General features: G+C 44.1%; 1 protein-coding gene across 1 annotated transcript in view; it reads right to left on the bottom strand.

Moving 5' to 3' along the window:
• Positions 1 to 21,877, bottom strand: part of LOC126248929 (uncharacterized) — a 148,430-nt gene that overhangs the window by 105,257 nt on the left and 21,296 nt on the right. The gene's annotated exons all lie outside the window — the stretch shown is intronic.

Raw genomic sequence — 21,877 nt, 5'->3', positions numbered from 1 at the left:
CCCTCGACTCGTATAACTGCCATCTGGTTTCTGTACAAATTGTAAATAGCCTTTCGCTCCCTGTATTTTACCCCTGCCACCTTCAGAATTTGAAAGAGAGTATTCCAGTTAACGTTGTCAAAAGCTTTCTCTAAGTCTACAAATGCTAGAAACGTAGGTTTGCCTTTTCTTAATCTTTCTTCTAAGATAAGTCGTAAGGTTAGTATTGCCTCACGTGTTCCAACATTTCTACGGAATCCAAACTGATCTTCCCCGAGGTCGGCTTCTACCAGTTTTTCCATTCATCTGTAAAGAATTCGCGTTAGTATTTTGCAGCTGTGACTTATTAAACTGATAGTTCGGTAATTTTCACATCTGTCAACACCTGCTTTCTTTGGGATTGGAATTATTATATTCTTCTTGAAGTCTGAGGGTATTTCGCCTGTCTCATACATCTTGCTCACCAGATGGTAGAGTTTTGTCATGACTGGCTCTCCCAAGGCCATCAGTAGTTCTAATGGAATGTTGTCTACTCCCGGGGCCTTGTTTCGACTCAGGTCTTTCAGTGCTCTGTCAAACTCTTCACGCAGTATCTTATCTCCCATTTCATCTTCATCTACATCCTCTTCCATTTCCATAATACTGTCCTCAAGTACATCGCCCTTGTATAAACCCTCTATATACTCCTTCCACCTTTCTGCCTTCCCTTCTTTGCTTAGAACTGGGTTGCCATCTGAGCTCTTGATATTCATACAAGTGATTCTCTTCTCTCCAAAGGTCTCTTTAATTTTCCTGTAGGCAGTATCTATCTTACCCCTAGTGAGACAAGCCTCTACATCCTTACATTTGTCCTCTAGCCATCCCTGCTTAGCCGTTTTGCACTTTCTGTCGATCTCATTTTTGAGACGTTTGTATTCCCTTTTGCCTGCTTCATTTACTGCATTTTTATATTTTCTCCTTTCATCAATTAAATTCAATATTTCTTCTGTTACCCAAGGATTTCTATTAGCCCTCGTCTTTTTACACACTTGATCCTCTGCTGCCTTCACTACTTCATCCCTCAGAGCTACCCATTCTTCTTCTACTGTATTTCTTTACCCCATTCCTGTCAATTGTTCCCTTATGCTCTCCCTGAAACTCTCTACAACCTCTGGTTCTTTCAGTTTATCCAGGTCCCATCTCCTTAAATTCCCACCTTTTTGCACAGTTTCTTCAGTTTCAATCTGCAGTTCATAACCAATAGATTGTGGTCAGAATCCACATCTGCCCCTGAAAATGTCTTACAATTTAAAACCTGGTTCCTAAATCTCTGTCTTACCATTATATAATCTGATACCTATTAGTATCTCCAGGATTCTTCCAGGTATACAACCTTCTTTTATGATTCTTGAACCAAGTGTTAGCTATGATTAAGTTATGCTCTGTGCAAAATTCTACAAGGCGGCTTCATCTTTCATTTCTTCCCCCCAATCCATATTCACCTACTATGTTTCCTTCTCTCCCTTTTCCTACTGACGAATTCCAGTCACCCATGACTATTAAATTTTCGTCTCCCTTCAGTACCTGAATAATTTCTTTTATCTCGTCATACATTTCATCAATTTCTTCATCATCTGCAGAGCTAGTTGGCATATAAACTTGTACTACTGTAGTAGGCTTGGGCTTTGTGTCTATCTTGGCCACAATAATGCGTTCACTATGGTGTTTGTAGTAGCTAACCCGCACTCCTATTTTTTTATTCATTATTTAACCTACTCCTGCATTACCCCTATTTGATTTTGTATTTATAACCCTGTAATCACCTGACCAAAAGTCTTGTTCCTCCTGCCACCGAACTTCACTAATTCGCACTATATCTAACTTTAACCTATCCATTTCCCTTTTTAAATTCTCTAACCTACCTGCCCGATTAAGGGATCTGACATTCCACGCTCCGATCCGTAGAATGCCAGTTTTCTTTCTCCTGATAACGACGTCCTCTTGAGTAGTCCCCGCCCGGAGATCCGAATGGGGGACTATTTTACCTCCGGAATATTTTACCCAAGAGGACGCCATCATCATTTAATCATACAGTAAAGCTGCATGTCCTCGGGAAAAATTACGGCTGTAGTTTCCCCTTGCTTTCAGCCGTTCGCAGTACCAGCACAGCAAGGCCGTTTTGGTTAATGTTACAAGGCCAGATCAGTCAATCATCCAGACTGTTGCCCCTGCAACTACTGAAAAGGCTGCTGCCCCTCTTCAGGAACCACATGTTTGTCTGGCCTCTCAACAGATACCCCTCCGTTGTGGTTGCACCTACGGTACGGCCATCTGTATCGCTGAGGCACGCAAGCCTCCCCACCAACGGCAAGGTCCATGGTTCATGGGGGAAGCTTTTCTAGGTATATCTGCATAAATATATAGAAAAAAACCAACTTAGTCTTGTTAGGAACACGAGTACTTTTGATTTGGTTAGTTAATTCAAATGTATTTCATTGTATATTTCTCCTCATAGGCACAGAACTTTGGTTGTGCACATAAAGTTGGTGCTCTGGGGTTCATTATCATGCATTCTCTTTTTTTCTGTTAATATTATTCAGTGTACATTAGTCAGTTGCTACTATACTTATGCCGGCAAAACATTTTACTTGAAAGTTCCCACCATATCAAATGAGGCTGGCTATATTGCAACAGCGATGTTGCAACAGCAACCTCTAAACATATAGCATCCAATACAGTTTTCCGTGCCATCTCTTACATGTAAGCTACTGAGCAATAACAGTGTACATAAGAATCCATTTTTGAGCTGCAACCACAACAACAGCAAATGAACCAGTGCATAATAATGTAGTTATAGGCATAACAAGCACAAACTTTCGATAACGGAGCAAAGAAATACAGAAAAATAAGAATTTGATGATGACCAATGCCTTCAAAAAAAGTACATGTTTACAAAATAAATAATACCTGAGATTGTATGTTTCATAATGACAATGAGCAATAAGCAACCAGTATTTGTAGCTTTATGGCAACAATGGTGCAACTCTATCCAGCTCTGTCATAACTGTTGTCGGAATCAGCATCAAAATTATTTCCATTGTCATCATCACCACGAAAAATCATTAGTTGTTCATGGTCACTGATGATAACTTCCATTGTCTCTGCTGCTCAAATAAGTTTTTCGACATGCTCGATCTTTTTCCTGCATAAAGCTCCATCTGCAGTCAAGAGTGTCATGCAACAGCTTTTCCACTTCCGTTATTGTTCCTTAACCCTAGGATGCATATACAGGGCCTCCGAGGCCCTTGTATGTCTTCATTTTTTTTTTAAATCTGTATTTTTTTGTTTGATTTCAAACTGCTTTCCAGTACTCTTTCACTAACACTGTGACATTCCTCCTATCAAGTCTGAACGAGAAATCTTTTTAAGTTTTTTGTAGAATTCAATACGTTTACCCATACACCGTGAATGCATAAGCAGGGCTTCAGAAGCCCTCACACATTTATAAATGTTCTTTAGCCTATATCGTCTACAACATTTGTTTGGGAGCAGTTATTAATTCAACAATAACTGTAGTGGTACTTCCAGCAACAGGAGTGCCAACAGCAGCAGTAGCTGTAGTAGTAATAGTATAACTAAAAAATAATACACACTACTTTCACATATTGGCGATGTCTGTGTATTATTGATCTTTTTGCTATCAAATGTTTTATTATTGCATAGTATTGTTATCCTGTGCTGCTCTTGTCAGCCTCATTGTTACTGTAGTTTGTTTGTTGCTGCAAGGCCCCTATTGTTACGAGTATGACTCGTTTAGTGCTGCACAAGCTGCTGTTCGAGAGACACGCCTTTTGCTATGGCTTCGACACGCAAAGCAAGAGAGTCAGTATGTGCAAATGCAGCTAATTTTGAAAGTGTTGTGGCTCAGTGGTTTGAAGAAGATGATTCTTACGAGGAAGGAAATATTTTTTAAGATGCAAGTAGTGAAGAATCAGCCAATGAACCAGCAGAAGTGAATACTGAGGCAGATGACAGTCCTTCCGATAATATTACTTCATCAGAGTCTGAAAATGAAGAACCACTACAAAAAGGTATAGAAGACCACACATACATTAGTCGGAATGGAACGATTTGGAAATTAGATCCTCCTGCAACTTTTCGTACGCCTGTCCATAATATCGTAAAGAAGGTATCTGGTCCTTCCTGTGGTTTGAAAACCTGTAAACATAGGGATGCCTGGGACTATTTCTTCTCCAAGGAAATACTAGAGGAAATCACCAACTGCACAAATATTTAAGGCAGAAGAGTGGCTGCTTTACATGGTAAAACATGGAAAAACATTTCGCTTGCTGAAATGGAGGGTTTTCTTGGTCTTTTGCTGCTTTCTGGTGTTGAGAAGAGTTGGGATTTTTTTTTTTTTTTTTTTTTTTTCATCAGTCTACTGACTGGTTTGATGCGGCCTGCCACGAATTCCTTTCCTGTGCTAACCTCTTCATCTCAGAGTAGCACTTGCAACCTACGTCCTCAATTATTTGCTTGATGTATTCCAATCTCTGTCTTCCTCTACAGTTTTTGCCCTCTACAGCTCCCTCTATTACCATGGAATTCATTCCCTCATGTCTTAGCAGATGTCCTATCATCCTGTCCCTTCTCCTTATCAGTGTTTTCCACATATTGCTTTACTGTCCGATTCTGCGTAGAATCTCCTCATTCCTTACCTTATCAGTCCACCTAATTTTCAACATTCGTCTATAGCACCACATCTCAAATGCTTCGATTCTCTTCTGTTCCGGTTTTCCCACAGTCCATGTTTCACTACCATACAATGCTGTACTCCAGACGTACATCCTCAGAAATTTCTTCCTCAAATTAAGGCCGGTATTTGATATTAGTAGACTTCTCTTGGCCAGAAATGCCTTTTTTGCCATAGCGAGTCTGCTTTTGATGTCCTCCTTGCTCCGTCCGTCATTGGTTATTTTACTGCCTAGGTAGCAGAATTCCTTAACTTCATTGACTTCGTGACCATCAATCCTGATGTTAAGTTTCTCGTTGTTCTCATTTCTACTACTTCTCATTACCTTCGTCTTTCTCCGATTTACTCTCAAACCATACTGTGTACTCATTAGACTGTTCATTCCGTTCAGCAGATCATTTAATTCTTCTTCACTTTCACTCAGGATAGCAATGTCATCAGTGAATCGTATCATTGATATCCTTTCACCTTGTATTTTAATTCCACTCCTGAACCTTTCTTTTATTTCCATCATTGCTTCCTCGATGTACAGATTGAAGAATAGGGGCGAAAGGCTACAGCCTTGTCTTACACCCTTCTTAAAACGAGCACTTCGTTCTTGATCGTCCACTCTTATTATTCCCTCTTGGTTGTTGTACATATTGTATATGACCCGTCTCTCCCTATAGCTTACCCCTACTTTTTTCAGAATCTCAAACAGCTTGCACCATTTTATATTGTCGAACGCTTTTTCCAGGTCGACAAATCCTATGAAAGTGTCTTGATTTTTCTTTAGCCTTGCTTCCATTATTAGCCGTAATGTCAGAATTGCCTCTCTCGTCCCTTTACTTTTCCTAAAGCCAAACTGATCGTCACCTAGCGCATTCTCAATTTTCTTTTCCATTCTTCTGTATATTATTCTTGTAAGCAGCTTCAATGCATAAGCTGTTAAGCTGATTGTGCGATAATTCTCGCACTTGTCAGCTCTTGCCATCTTCGGAATTGTGTGGATGATGCTTTTCCGAAAGTCAGATGGTATGTCGCCAGACTCATATATTCTACACACCAACATGAATAGTCGTTTTGTTGCCACTTCCCCCAATGATTTTAGAAATTCTGATGGAATTAGAGAATTATTCTTGGATGAAAAGGCAAATCCTTCATATAAGGCCACCATATCAGTAAATAGAGTCGAGGATATAAGGAGAATGATTAGATTTGATGACATGCATACCCGTGAAGCTCGATCCGCAGATGCCAAACTTGCAGCTGTTCGCTACGTATGGGAACTATTTCTTGACACATGTAGAAATAGAATGATTCCCAATGATTCGCTCACAGTTGACGAACAGCTAGTCCCATTCCGTGGAAGATGCAGCTTCACCCAGTATATGCCCTCTAAACCAGCCAAGTATGGCATAAAAATATTTTGTTTATGTGATCCTACATCTGCATATGCTTTAGACGGAATTTTTTACACGGGAAGGAATCCCCATGAACCTATTTCGAAAAATCTTGGATAGAATGTGGTGAAAGATCTTGCTAAAAGCATTGAAGGATCATCAAAAAATATTACTGTTCACAACTTCTTTACTAGTGTGCAGCTGGCAGAAGAGATGCTTCAGAAGCAAATTACAGTGACGGGAACAATCAAACAAAATAAACCAGAAATTCCTAATGAGATGAAACCATCTGCCTCAAGAGCGATTCATTCCTCTTTGTTTGCATTTAGAGGTGACATTACAATGGTGTTATGTTTCCAAAAAGAAGAAGTATGTAGTTCTCATGTAGTTCTCATTAGCACAACGCATCACGACAGAAACATTGATGAAACTCATGTAAAAAAGAAACCAGATATAATAAAGTTCTATAACTCCACGAAGGGTGGAGTAGATCAAATGGTCCAGAAAATTCATTATTACACTTGCAAGAGACAAACAAGAAGATGGTCATTTGCATTATGTATGAATATGATGGACGTAGCAGTAATGAACAGTGAAATTTTATTTTGCGCCCAACATCTGACATACCATAGTGGAAGAAGTGATAAAAGGCGTTTGTTCCTAAGAGATTTAGCAGAGGAAATGGTAAAACCACTAATGGGACTTCGTATTCAGATCCCTAATCTTCCAAAGAAAATTGTTGATGCCACGCAAAGATGTGGTGTTCAAAAAGATGTCATATTGCCGAACCAACTACATGTTTCAGGAAAAAGAAGAAGATACAATTATTGTCCATATAATAAACACAGGAAAAGTGCTATGACATGGATTAAGTGTAAAACCAACATTTATAAGGAACATAGTGGCGTTCTTTGTGCTTCTTGTTTGTCACATGTTGAAAAAACTAAGAAAAATGCAATTTTATGTGAACAATGAATAATAACTTTTTGTCAAAATATTGCTTATATACATAATATTGTGAATAATGAGTACGTTTTAATTGACGAAATTGGTTGTAATAAATGTTATAAAATGTAAATTGCAACTTATAAGTGAATTAATAAAATTATTTGTATATGTTGTATGTAAATGGATGTAACTAATAAAAATTCACTCTTAAGAGTTTTTTTTCAAAAATTAATAAAATGTTAATCAGGCCCACCAGATCCTGTTACTGTATATTAGGAATCTTTCAATATGACAATAAATTTGACAGAAATAAATTTAACTCCAAAGAATGATTATACGAAAAGAGGAAAATTTTAAATTAGGGCAGAGCCTTGGAGGCCCTGCATATGCATTCATGTGTGTTTTCGGCACCATGCATCCCAGGGTTAAGTACGTCTTCACATCATTCCATACTACCTCAATGGTCTTTAAATGGCAGTGATATGGTGCCAGCTGCTCCTTGGCGATTTTGTCTACTACAAATGTAGGGGTTATAGGGTTATTTTCTTTAAAAAGCAAATATAAAAGAATCTTTGTTATACATATAACCACAGTAATATTTCGTCCTTCTAAGCCACTGCACCATAAGTTCTTTGCGATCCTTTGTGGTGGGGACTCTGTTCAGAATGATCGAATGAAATGGAGCATTGGCTATTAAACTGTTATAGGGACAGAACACTATTTTAAGAGGTTCTTGTACCACTTAATAAATTGTTTGTGGACCATGTCTTCATGATAATCACCTGTATTTTTCGACTGAATCCACTGGAAGAGCCTGCATGGGCCACAAGTAATCCAGCTTCTCTTCCCTTTGGCTGATAACTGCTACTCCTTGGAGTGTCATCTGTCCAACATTTACTGACACCTTTCCCGGCATTACCCACATTTCATCTAGTCACATTATCAAATGAATGTGTCTGCCCACAATTTTGTGCAAGAATATCCAAATGCAAATGTAAGACTGTGCCATAACAAAATACACCTGAAACTTCCTGGCAGATTAAAACTGTGTGCGGGACTGAGACTCGAACTCTGGACCTTTGCCTTTCGCGGGCAAGTGCTCTACCATCTGAGCTACCCAAGCACATTTCACACACTGTCCTCACAGCTTTACTTCCGTCAGTACCTCGTCTCCTACTTTCCAAACTTCACAGAAGCTCCCCTGCGAACCTTGCAGAACTAGCACTCCTGGAAGAAAGGATATTGCAGAGACATGGCTTAGCCACAGCCTGGGGAATGTTTCCAGAATGAGATTTTCACTCTGCAGCGGAGTGTGCACTGATATGAAACTTCCTGGCAGATTAAAACTGTGTGCCAGACCAAGACTCGAACTTGGGACCTTTGCCTATCACGGGCATGTGCTCTACCATCTGAGTTACCCAAGCACAACTCACGCCCCATCCAGAAGTGCTAGTTCTGCAAGGTTCAGAGGAGAGCGTCTCTGACGTTTGGAAAACAGGAGACGAGGTACTGGCGGAAGTAAAGCTGTGAGGTCGTGGCGTGATTCGTGCTTGGGTAGCTCAGATGGTGGAGCACTTGCCTGCGAAAGGCAAAGGTCCTGAGTTCGAGTCTCAGTTCGGCACACAGTTTTAATCTGCCAGGAAGTTTCGTATCAGCGCACACTCCACTGCAGAGTGAAAATCTCATTCTCGAAACATTCCCCAGGCTGTGGCTAAGCCATGTCTCTGCAATATCCTTTCTTCCAGGAGTGCTAGTTCTGCAAGGTTCGCAGGGGAGCTTCTGTAAAGTTTGTAAAGTAGGAGACAAGGTACTGGCGGAAGTAAAGCTGTGAGGATGGGGCGTGAGTCGTGCTTGGGTAGCTCAGATGGTAGAGCACTTGCCCGCGATAGGCAAAGGTCCCAAGTTCGAGTCTCGGTCCGGAACAGTTTTAATCTGCCAGGAAGTTTCATAACAGCACACACTACGCTGCAGACTGAAAATCTCATTCTGGGGACAAAATACACCTTTTCTCATATGACTTTGCGTCTGTCTAGCAGTTTGTAATGGAAACCCACAACATTTTGTGATGTTTTCCCACTCCTGAAATGTTCAGTTTCTTTTAAGGATACTAGTAATTTTGTTATGATAGGATACTCTTTCCTGCTGTAGTAAGCATTAACATGCCTGCGAGTTGCATCCCTCGGGAAAGAATCTTCCGACTTTGGCAATGACACTTTCTTACTTGTGCTAATGCTAAGAGTTCTAGATGTTCATTCTGCAACTTTATTGGCAGGCTTGAAGGTTGTTCATGAATACTTATGTATTCTTTCTCCTGCCCGTAAAACTTATGAGTTCTCCATAGTAACTCCAGTGCCTGGCTGTTCAGCAGCACACCTTGATGCGAATGAAGTATTTTCTGTGGCATTTTCCAAGTATCAGAATTTTCTAAATCATAATGAAAGAAAGCACAGTAAAACACAAGCATGTGGTAGAAACCATATACAATACAAGTTGTTTATGTTCACACAAAACAAAGCCAGCAACATGGGAGCTTCATCATCACAACCAGCAGTGATCACTACACTGTGATTGGTTCGCGTCCCATTCCTAGCACCTCGTGCTTCTCTTTCTCCAGTTGTTAAATTGTTACACTGCCAACTTGAAATGCTTATGTCAAGTAAAAAGTTTCAGTGGCCTGGGTATACATACATGTTTGTCTTTGTTGTCATGCTTCAGCTGTTCTGAAATGAATTTGGAAATTTTAAATGTAATTTTGGTTTGCTCAACTATGGGGAATTGTGGCATGCCTAAGGCTATTTTGGCATTAACTATAATATTTTTAATCCTACTACTCTACAGCTTTGAAGATCTTGTTCTGTTTTTGTGAACTGTATGTGCGTCAAATTTTCTACATTTTTGAAAAATCTGAAGTTTTTGCTTTGTTCTTGGTCATCTTTACGCGTTCTTTTTGTTTGACTTTACACTATGAGATATCTGTTTTCTTTATATGCTTCTCATTAACTTCTTCACTCACAATATGCACACAATCACTGACTAATCTCATTAGTAAGTCACACTGAACTGGAGAGAAAATTTTAGCTAATTGTAGGGATGCTAGATACAATTGGCAGTTGAACATCATTTATTTATATCGACCTGTCTTTTGGAAACTTTTTTTTTTTTTTTTTTTTTTTTTTTTTACGTAAGAGGTGGAGCCCCTCCACACCCACACCAGCATGATGGCCAACTCAAGAGGTCTACAGCCATCTCTGCATAAGGGTTGGTTTTCACTAATGTAAGGTGTCACAGGACGTGGGTACTGCGATGTTTGCGTACGTCTGGTTAATGTTAACCATTAATACGCGCTCATCTGGAGATAGATTGGGTCGAAAGTCAAATGAAGGGTAACGGTTTGAAGGGCAGAGAGGAAAAAAAACCTCTGCAATAGTTAGGTCAGATAGTAAGAGTAGTGGCGGAATCTTGCTGACTGTGATAGGTCATGCAAGGATGGGTTAAGATAGAAGTGGGTACCATGCAAATGGATACCGTGTCAAGCCATATGTTCGTCATAAGAGATCAGTCCGTGACAGTGCTGGAGCATGGTGTGCTGCAGTTCAGGCTGTTAGAGCCCCCTGCCGTGCTGCGTCAGTGGTGACATGGCGCAGGAAAAGGCCCAGGTCACCCATCAGTGCCTGGTTGAAGAGCGTCAAAGCCAAGCACTCAGAGATGAGTGGTCGCGTAGCGACACCACTACTTACTCGTTGACTGCACTAACAGGCTCAGTGACGGCTGACGCTGTCTCTCCCCTGTGTAGTGGATGCCGTATCCCATACACTTGAGCATTCTGACCATTGTGGTAGCCCACTCACCGAAGTGCAGCTGCTCGGAACTGATGGGCTTCGGCGTTGTAGCGGCTCCCATATTTCTCTTTGGGGTGTCCACTGCGGAGTGAGCTTCCGCCGGCTGCTCCATAAGTGGAGCGGTGGCAGGTGTCTTTTCTTCATCAGTGGCGTCACCATGGATCTTGTGCACCACCTGCGAGTGCAATTGCCACAGTTGGCTGCATGCCTCTCCATCTCTGCAGTCTGGGTGGCCTTAAAAGCTGCCCTATCTGCGTTCATGGTGGCTTTGAAGGCCGCAATTGCCTCCTCTGCCATGGCCACCAGCATGGTGTGCATCTGCTGCACTTCCAGCGCGTGCTGTGCAACCACCAGCGGCCAGTCCCCTGTGCCACTCTCACTGGCACGGTATTCCGGCCGCCTGTTGGCAGTGGGAGCTTTCTTCTCGCCTTTCGGTTGTGTCTTCATTCGGCAGCGCTTGCGCTGCCGCCACCGCGTCATCTCGGTTTGCGCCTTGTCTCCAGCGCAGCCGTCGCTGGCGAAAGCCAGGCAGCCATGCCAGTTTGCCACATGTGGCCCACTGCAGCAAGCACAAGTTAGCACCTCTTCTCGTCATCTGTCACAGGCGCAGGTGTCGTGCATGCCGGCGCATTTTATGCACCGTGGCAAGTTGCGGCAGTATTTAGCCACATGCCCTTCAGCTTGGCACCTCAAGCACTGTGGCTTAGGGTCCATGCCTAGGGGAAGAGCTTCGATGGTCACAGCAAAGCCTAAGAGCTTCCTCATCCCGAAGTTATCGCTGCCATCCATCGTAGTTTCCAATATGATGATGTACAGCGGCAGCCTCTTCTTATTTGTTCAGTTGTGCAGCTTAGTAGTTGCACCCCAGAATCCAGCATGTGACAGTCCCTCTTGGTCTGTCTTCTCATCACTGATCCAAGGCAGCCCCCTGATCAGGGCCTTGGAGTGCTTCTCGCCCTATTTTGGCACGGTCGTCTTCTCCACAGTAGGTGGATCAACAATGTTGGCGGCCACAGCGCTCTTCAGTGTGCAGTGGTCAGCCACACTTGCTGCCTGCAGCTGGACGATGGCGTCTAAGTCCAGGGACTCTATGCCTACTTCTTCCCTGCAGCAGTTGGATACAATATCATACATCTCTGCCCATGACCCTACACTGCACTGAATGTACAGAGGGGGGACAGGTATATGACGTTCGTCGCACTTTTGGTCCACATTCCTGGTGGGTTGTGGTGTCGAAGGCTTCTTCTCTGTGTCTGCCTTCTTCTTCTGCCCGTGTCTGTCCATTCTGTGATGCAAGGACACAACAATTTTGCTGTGTCGTAATAACGACACACGACAATTTGCTTAGCATCACGCCACAGTCCAAGCACAGCTTCACAGCTCTTCTTCTGGCCAAGCACAATTAGCGCACTTAACCAGTGATGTGTGCACCTCCGCTGCTCGAGCGCAACAGTTACGAGTAAGTTTTTAGTCTGCTGAGTATGTTGCCACTGTTCTGAAGCATTGATCACAGATCAGGAAGATGCCTCAACTCACGAAACCAAAGTTCTTTGATTCAAAAGTATGTACTAATGAATAATATACTCCTTAACATACTCTCAAGGACATTCTGCAACATTCAAAACGAAAGATGTTTAGCGTACTTTTAGAATGGCTGTACTTATGCTGGCACTGAAGTCATTTGAATTGCTGAGAGGCTGCAGGAGTTATAGGTAGGCCGACTGTATGGTTCATGTGGAAAAATATTCATTACATATTGCAACCTCTTTTTCTGTAGGATGCTCTGCAACACTCATATGAAGGATCAAAGGAAACATAAATGATATAGAGTCCAATTCATGATGATTCTCTTTCAATGCCCTTCATTATAACAAGTCAGTAGAATGGACATAAAGTTTCAACCATGTATTCAATGTTTTGTGTGTATGCGTAATTTTTTAACATTTGTTAAAAAGGATGAAAATAAATTTTCTTTAACAGTCCATATTTAATTCCAAATGTTTGTCTAAAAGTGAAGAAAGCCATTATTTACGTTTTTCACGGATATATGGATTCTGTTAATTTTCAGGTAACAGCAGAAAAGAGCATTTTGTAGAAAAAACAAGAACAACACATGTGTACGTTGTTGCAAGTGCTGGTATTTACTGTGGTGTAGGGATTAGTGTCGCCTGCTACCATGCTGCAGGTTCCCATTTCCGTGACATTGTTTGGTGGAGCTGCCAGGTACTTCAAAATATCTACATCACAGTGGCTCCAATTAGGGAACCCATAAGCTGTCGCCTACATGGACAGAAACTGGAACACAAGCAGTGCATCAGTCCAGTCCTATGATTTGTATATTCAGAAGATGGATGGATTCCAAAACATCAGTAAGTCAGCTGCACATCAGGCACTCCATTAGTGTTTTCTGGAGACACTGATAAGGACCCGACGAAATGGCTGAAAGGATTCAACTGATTTCCCAAATACAACAGGCAGGATGACTTAATGTGTTTGGCAAATGTATACTTTTACTTGGACAGCAAAGTTCAGCAACCGTTTGACAACAATTAAGAGAAGCCCAATAGCTGGGGCAAATTGCGGGCTGAACTGAAGAAAATATTTGGCAACAATTAACAAGTCTGTTTAGCAGAAGGACAACTTAAGAACAGGGCCCAATGTCATGGGGAAACAATGCAGTCATATGTACAGAATCTTTTGGGCCTTTGCAACAATGTGAATCCAAATATATCAGAAGTTGACAAGCTCTTGCACTTCATGAAAGGAATCGTAGAAGACATGTATCAAATTCTTCTGGTAAAGAATGTCATGACAACATAAGAATTCATCACGTAGTGCCAGTGAATCAAAGAAATGCAACAGAGAAGAGTCAGACGAAAAATGTATGATTGAATGCCAAATGTGGCACCTATGGCAATTGTGGTAGATCACCACCAGCTCCTCTCTCTCATACACCAGGTAGTAAGAGAAGATATAGAACAGTGTTTGATAGCCAAAAATGTTGGACTGAGAACGCAAGAGATAGCAGCCTTGAAAGTCAGCTCGATATGTCTGGAGGCAATAGAGAATATTGTATATGTGGTACGTCGATCTTTTGCACCAATCTTGACCAAAAGTACAATGCACCACAAACAACGACACAGCCAACTTGGACTTATGTTGCTGCCATCAAATGACCACTGCAGGAACAACCAACTTCTCCAGCAAGTAAAACAGATGTTTGCAGGACTGAGAACAACACAGCAGTCTGTTTTCACTGTGGATGCCCTAGACACATTGTGCACTACTGCAGAGAAAGAAGACAAGTGTTCAATGACTATTATGTGCAATATGTCAACCATCACAACAATCCTATTCATGCCAGGGAACTGCAGATGATTACAGTCGACCTTTAGGGTGAATTTCATCATTGTACCCTAGATGAGGTCATTCCCCAACACACCTTATCTGTTCCCCATCGCTGTACAGAAATACCAGTCGCTCATCTAGTCCCTAACTTCATGAAAACTAAGTGAGGCGACCATCTATGGAGGTGAGGCCAGCACAGATGAAAATCCTCCAGGGTAGACATTTACCAAGATGACAGGACATCTCATCAATGTCATCATCAATGGCCTACCAGTCCGGGCACTAGTCGACCCAAGGGCTTCCTTTTCTGTAATACTGAATGCTTATTGTCACCAGTTAAAGAAGACAATGTACCAAGATATGATAACGACTGTGCTGAAGATTGCAAATCAGAAATACATGCAGCCAACAAGAACATGTATTGCAAGAATAACTATCAATCACAGAATAGAGCCTTACAAATTTGTTGGTTTAACATAATATAGTCATGATGTTAAAAAGCTACTCAGGCTTACTAAAGAAGTCTACATGCCAGCGAAAGTCACAAGCATTGCAGTGGTCAAGGAGAACTTGGATCACTAACTGTCACAAGCAACCACAACTCATCCATAAACATATGTGTGTGGTGACAGCCAAATCAGTCCAGGAAGGGCAGCTTACTGCCACTGATGAAGAATTGTGCTCTGTTACCATGACAGATAATGCACGGAGAAAGGTACTATCAAACTGTTAACAGGATCTGACCTTATCTAAGAATAAAGCTGGCCAGTAATAGCCATTCTGCGTTGATTTTCAGATGCTTTCAGATCCGGAGTGAAGAAAAGACAAACCATGACACCCATGATAAAACACCATATCAACATTGGGGATCATATACCAAGTAGCCAGCATTCATATAGTGTGTTGCTGGCTCAATGACCGATAATCTGGAAGTGGAGGAGTTTCGACAAGATGACAACATTTCACCTTCAGAGAATCCTTGGTCCTCTCCAGTGTCGTCGTGATAAGAAAAACGGCAATGGCATTTCTACATTGACTACCAATGACTGAATAGAATCACAAAGAACGATGTCTATCCACTGCCATGCATTGATGACACCTGAAGTGCTTGAAGGAGCAAAGTATTTCTTAACTATCTTAACTACATACTTGGTGACAGGCTACTGGCAAATTGAGGTCGACAAGACTGACTGGGAAAAAGGCTGCTTTCATAACTCCTGATGGCCTCTGTGAGTTTAAAGTTACGCCATTTGGGCAATGTAACATTCCAGCTACCTTTGAACTTATGATAGACAATCTGCTTTGTCACCTTAAATGGACAATGTGTCTTTGTTATTTGGACAACATTGTCATTTTTTCAAAGACATTTGAAGAACATCTAAACTGACTGACAACCGCATTGGATGCGAGTTCAGACTTCAGCTCTCTGCCTGAATCCAAAAAACTGCCTCTTTTGTCGCACAAGAAATGGCAATACTGGGTCACCTAGTGAATGGTCTTGGAGTCTGTCCTGATCCAGGAACAATTTGAGCAGTCACAGATTTCCGGACTCTTTGGCACATTTGTGATACAAGAAGATTTCTCAAAATGTGCCCATAGTGTACAATTCACAAAGCACGTCCCTGCTAAGGCATGCCCCTTGCAATGAGAGGAGACAATAAATTTTCCTGGAATGAAGCACAAGAAAGATCTTTCATTGTCTTTAAAAAGGAGTTTCTGTGCTAGCGATGGGCACTGAGGCCTCAGGAGTATGACACCACAGCTGTATACAAAAACTGGCATAAGCACAAGGACATTGTCTGCTTTTTAAGTAATCCTCCTGCAGAACAAAGCAGCATAGACAATATGTCAGTCATCGCTGCATTAAATAACACTGTTGCTGAAAAGAGGGAAGATCCAGCATTGGTTAAAACCATAGAAGCCCTGAAGACTGAGGAACCAACCAAAGGAGGATTCTAAGTACAATGTATACAATGAATATGATCCAACAGGGTGGAAATGGTTGTTTGCCTTCCCACCTCATCTACTGACAGCAATCCTTATGTATTTCTACAACGCATCAACATCTGGTCACTTAAGATTCACTAAGACTCTAGATGGAATCAGACACTGGTATCACTGGCCAGGTCTATACCAAACCATTACACACCAAGTGAGCCACTGAAAGGAATGGCAGTGAGGGAAGCACATCCACGATTACCTCTGGGCCATCTGGTAGCAACCCTGCCTGCAGCAGCAGCATTCCACTGAATTGGAATAAACCTCTTGGGAAGGTTTCCATTTTGGCCAAATGATACTCAGGATGACCACATTAAACACCCCATCACCAAGACTGAAGAAGTAAGGCAGCTGGCTCTCATATGGACACTGTACACCCAGGGGAAAGACCAAGACTGCTGTAACACCACACACTAGCCAATGAGATACAGTGCAGGAGACTTGGCGTGGCTTTTTACACCTGTTCATCAGAAAAATTACTAAAGCACTCATTTGGGCCATATTGTACCCTTTGTGTTTTCTCAGATATCACATATAAAGTCGAAGGTTATGACCCTTCACCATGAAGACAAAAATGCAAAAACATCATCAGTGTCCTCTGTATGAAGCCCTACTACAGTACAGAAGCACAGATTCAAGGAAACTGAAGATCCACTTGATGATCACAAAACTTTGATGGGAGGGCTACCTTCAGTGCTCATAATAGTGAGGAAGATATAGCAACATGACCAAAATGCGAGGTTCAACCAGTGATGCCATACAGAGGGCCATTGACATGATCTAGATTTAGGTTGCTGTAATCGACTCCAGTGAGGACTTCTGAAACAGCGGCTAGCTGTTTATCCAGGGCAGGAAACAACTCTGCAACCTCTGATGCATGTAGTCTGGTATAGTGGTTAGTGTTGCTAACTGACGCGCCGCGGGTTACTGGTTCGAACACAAACACCAACAATTATTTGTTATTTTGCCTCTACCATTTCTGGAAGGTTCTTGAAATATCTTATGTTTATAATTGTTGTGACAGTGCCATGACATTTACAGTGCCGCCACGACAGTATGCGCAAACAGCAATAGAGGCGCTCCGCAACTCGGCTGAGCGCGGGAGCGCCACCTACCTACGAACGGCGCCGGGCGCACGTCACGGCACGGCAGTCGAATAAGAGATACTGAGTTGTTATCATGTAACCAGCTATTGTTTCTAAGTGAGTGTGTTTGAATATCCACGCAATTATTGGTGATTAAAGGTTATAACACTTTTTGGCGATGAGGTCGGATATTTTCTCTGCGTTGTGGATTTGTGTGTTCGTGACAGGGCAGACATGGAACAGCTTATGCAAGCGCTCATTGAACAACAAACACAGCTGACGGCTGCTATTCAGGCATTGTCGACGTCGCTTACTCATCGTCTGTCTTCCTCTTCTCCGCCTCCATTCCCTCCTTACGACGAGGCCGCTGAAGACTGGGAGGATTATGAGAAGCGTTTGCGGCAACACTTCTTGGCTTTCGGCGTTGTCGACGCTCCTATGTGTAAGTCATTATTTCTATCTTGGATTTCCCCACGGATCTATCAGCTGCTATCTCAGTTAGCCCCTCTGTGGGAACCTGCCTCTCTGTCCTTCCAAGAAATATGTGACTTATTGTCTAACTATTACCGAAAAAACACCAACGTCGTTGCCGCCCGCGTGGCGTTCTACCGGTGTGGTAAACAGCCCCATCAATCTTACCGGGCTTGGGCGGTGGAACTACACGGTCTGAGTAGGAAATGTCAGTTTGTCACGGACACTCATTATGAGTCTTATGCTGATTCAATGGTTAGGGATGCTATTCTACGGCTTGCTTCTGATAAAGAAGTTCGGCAACGTGCCCTACAACTGCCAAACCCGTCGTTGTCGGAAGTTCTAAGCATCGCTCAATCCTTTGAAGTGTCTCACGCTGCTGGCGCGCAAATAGACGCGTGGTGTGATGTAGGCGCTGTACAGTCAACTTTCGACATGGACAATTTGCCTGTTTCACAGGAGAATGAAGATGTGGCGGCGGTTCACTCGCGTAAACAACGTCGCGTTGGGCCGCAACGCTCGCAGTGAAAACAGCAACCACAAAAGCAGGTTCGTTCCGCACTTCCTTCTTGTCCACGTTGTTTCGTACAGCATGACAGGGCCACGTGTCCAAAACGTTGGGCCACGTGTAATTCCTGTAGGAAAAAAGGCCACATTGCTTCTGTGTGTCAGTCCCCTAAAGTTCCTGTCGACGAGGACGAGGCATCGGACATGGATGTTAACTGTGTGCTTTCTCAAACAAATAAGTTGTTTGCTGCTGTTCGTGTTCTGGATAAAGACATTCGCATGCAAGTGGACACTGGCTCTGCCGTAACACACACGTATTTGGAGTTGGGCTCCCCTCCCTTGTCTCCAGTTACGCGAAATCTGAGAACTTATAATAAACAGAAAATTCCTATCATTGGCCAGTTTGATGCTTCCACTGCCTACAAGTCTGTTGTTAGGCCCCTCACGTTTTATGTGGTGGATCATGTGGGCACTGAAAACCTGTTCGGTTATGATGCTTTCCAGTTGTTCGGGTTCTCCATTGATGATGATGTGCACCTCATATCTGAGGATATTCCTTATCAACAGCTGGATGGATTGTGTTCTGAATTTTCGTCCGTGTTCTCTGCTGGTCTGGGTCGTGCCAAGGATTTTGAAGCCCACATTACTCTTAAACCTACAGCTCGCCCAAAGTTTTTCCGGGCACGCCCTACTCCGGTGGCGTTGCGTGCACCTGTCAAGGCTGAGATAGACAGGTTAACAGCTTCAGGGATTCTCCTTCCTGTTACCTCCAGCGAATGGGCATCGCCCATGGTAGTGGTTTCTAAACCGAACGGGAGTCTGCGATTGTGTGGTGATTTTAAAGCCACTGTCAACGCTCAGAGCCTCATTGACACTTATCCTCTTCCCCGTCCTGAGGAATTATTTACCAAGCTCACTGGGGGCCAGTTCTTTTCCAAACTTGACTTATCAGAGGCGTACCATCAGTTGCCGTTGGATGCTTCTTCCAAGGAATTTCTCGTCATCAACACTCCTTGTGGGTTGTATCAGTACCAGCGGTTACCATTTGGCATCACTAGTGTGCCAGCCATTTTTCAGCGGTTTTTGGAACAGCTCACAGCTTCCGTTCCCGGCTGCATCAACTATCTGGATGACATTGTTGTCACGGGGGGCCTCCACTGAGGAGCACCTTCGCAATTTGCGTTCCCTGTTTCGGGTTTTGCATTCAGCTGGGTTGAGGTGCAATCTGGACAAGTCACAGTTCTTCCAACCCTCCATTGTGTATCTTGGTTTCCACTTGTCCCGTGAGGGTATATGTCCTCTACGTCAGCACGTTGCGGCCATTAACGCTCTACCCCGGCCGTCTACGGTCAAAGAACTTCAGGCGTTTCTAGGCAAGATTGCTTATTATCACAAATTCATTCCATCCGCGGCGGCGGTAGCTCATCCTCTGCATCAGCTGTTATGCAAAAACATCCCTTTCTGTTGGTCCGACAAGTGTGAGCAGGATTTTGTCCGCCTGAAGGCTCATTTGCAGTCGGCACCTTGTCTTACCACATTCCGTCCGGGTCAGCACTTGGTTCTGGCAACTGACGCGTCACAGTATTGCCTAGGGGCTGTTCTCGCCCATCGGTATGAGGATGGGTCGGAACGACCCATCGCCTATGCTTCCAAGACCCTCAATGATGCGCAACGGCGTTACTCTCAAATCGAAAAGGAGGCGCTCGCTATCATTTATGCTCTGAAAAAGTTGGCGTTTTTTTGTATGGTTCTAAGTTTCACCTCATCACCGACCACAAGCCGCTGGTCTCTCTGTTCAGCCCATCGGCGTCGCTTCCAGATAAGGCAGCTCACCGCCTGCAACGTTGGGCCTTATACTTGTCTCATTTTCACTATGAGATTCACTATCGCCCCACGGCCCAGCACGCCAACGCTGACGCATTGTCGCGATTGCCGATGGGCCCCGACCCGGTTTTTGATCGTGATGAACTACTCTGTTTCCACATTGATGAGGAAGAATGTCGTGCGGCCGAGGGTTTTCCACTTACAGGTTCGCAGGTCGCGTCGGCTACTGAGCGGGACCTGGTCCTGTGTCAGGTGATCGGTTTTGTTCAACGGGGTTGGCCAGACAGGACCAAGGGCCGGGCATCGGATCCCCTTCGCAACTACCACGCCCTGCGCCTTCGTCTGTCTGTTCGTGATGGTGGTGTTCTTCTGGCCACGGATGGCGCATCTCCACGGGTCGTGGTGCCTGCCTCTCTTCGCAAAGATGTTTTCAAACTGTTGCATGAAGACCATGGGGGTATTTCTCGGACTAAGTCCCTGGCCCGCAGGCACGTTTATTGGCCCGGTATTGATTCGGACATCGCCCACATGGTTGCTGCGTGTGGTCAGTGTGCTCCACAACTGGCTGCACCTCGTACAATGCCCTCTCCGTGGCCTGATCCGACGCAGCCATGGGAACGGGTGCACGCTGACTTTGCCGGCCCCTTCCTCGGTACTTATTGGCTACTGTTGATTGACGCCTTCTCGAAGTTTCCGTTTGTTGTTCGATGTCCGTCGCCCACCACTGCGGCGACAACACTGGCTTTGTCCAAAATCTTTGCGCTAGAAGGTCTTCCATCCACGATCGTCATGGACAATGGCCCTCAGTTCTCTTCGCAGGCCTTCTGTGATTTTTGTACTGGACAAGGGATTCATCATGTTACAGCACCGCCCTTCCATCCGCAATCGAATGGGGAGGTCGAGCGCCTTGTCCCCACTTTCAAAAGCCAGATGAAAAAATTCCTTAGTGATTTTTCCACAGATGATGCTCTGCTGCAATTTCTGAGTTCTTATCGCTTCACGCCTCTGGGTGATTGCAGCCCTGCTGAACTCTTGCATGGCCGCCATCCGCGCACTCTACTGCACCTGCTTCACCCAGTCAGGCCTTGTGCTGTGTCCCCTAGTGTGGGAAAATACTCGGTGGGTGCCGACGTGTGGGCACGAGGGTATGGATCTCGCCCTAAATGGATTCCAGGGGTGGTCAAGGCTCTTCGCGGTCCCCGGCTTTGTGAAATACGTACGGACGACGGCATGGTTGTTCGCCATTACGACCAGATGCGCCCATGAGTGGTGGCCATGCCGGTGCGACCGCCCCTTCCTTCACCTCCACCAGCCCGAGACGCAAGTCCTGTCGCTGCTGCCGATCTACCATACGTGTTGCTGCAGCCGACGTCGCTACCGCTTTCGAGTACGCCGGAACCGGCCCCAGTCGCGACGCCGCCTTCTCCGGGACCCATCTCGCTGGAGCACACCCCCAGGTACACGACACCTATGGATGCTGCTCCGGAGTTTTCACCCATCATCTCGTCCAGGAGGCACGTTCCACGCACGAGCTTCCGTCCTGGACATTTTCGACCATACTCTCGTGTCTCTCCGCGGGATCTTCTCAGGGCCTCACAAGAGGCCATGGATGTCTTCGCACTGTCCATGTCTCCAAGGAAATGAGTGATTTTTTTTTTTCAAGGGGGGAAAAGTGTTGTGACAGTGCCACGACATTTACAGTGACAGTACGCGCAAACAGCAATAGAGGCGCTCCGCAACTCGGCTGAGCGCGGGAGCACCACC

Source organism: Schistocerca nitens, chromosome 3 (assembly GCF_023898315.1).
Source record: "Schistocerca nitens isolate TAMUIC-IGC-003100 chromosome 3, iqSchNite1.1, whole genome shotgun sequence".
Lineage (NCBI taxonomy): Eukaryota > Metazoa > Arthropoda > Insecta > Orthoptera > Acrididae > Schistocerca > Schistocerca nitens.
This window is presented reverse-complemented; position numbering and strand designations above follow the sequence as displayed.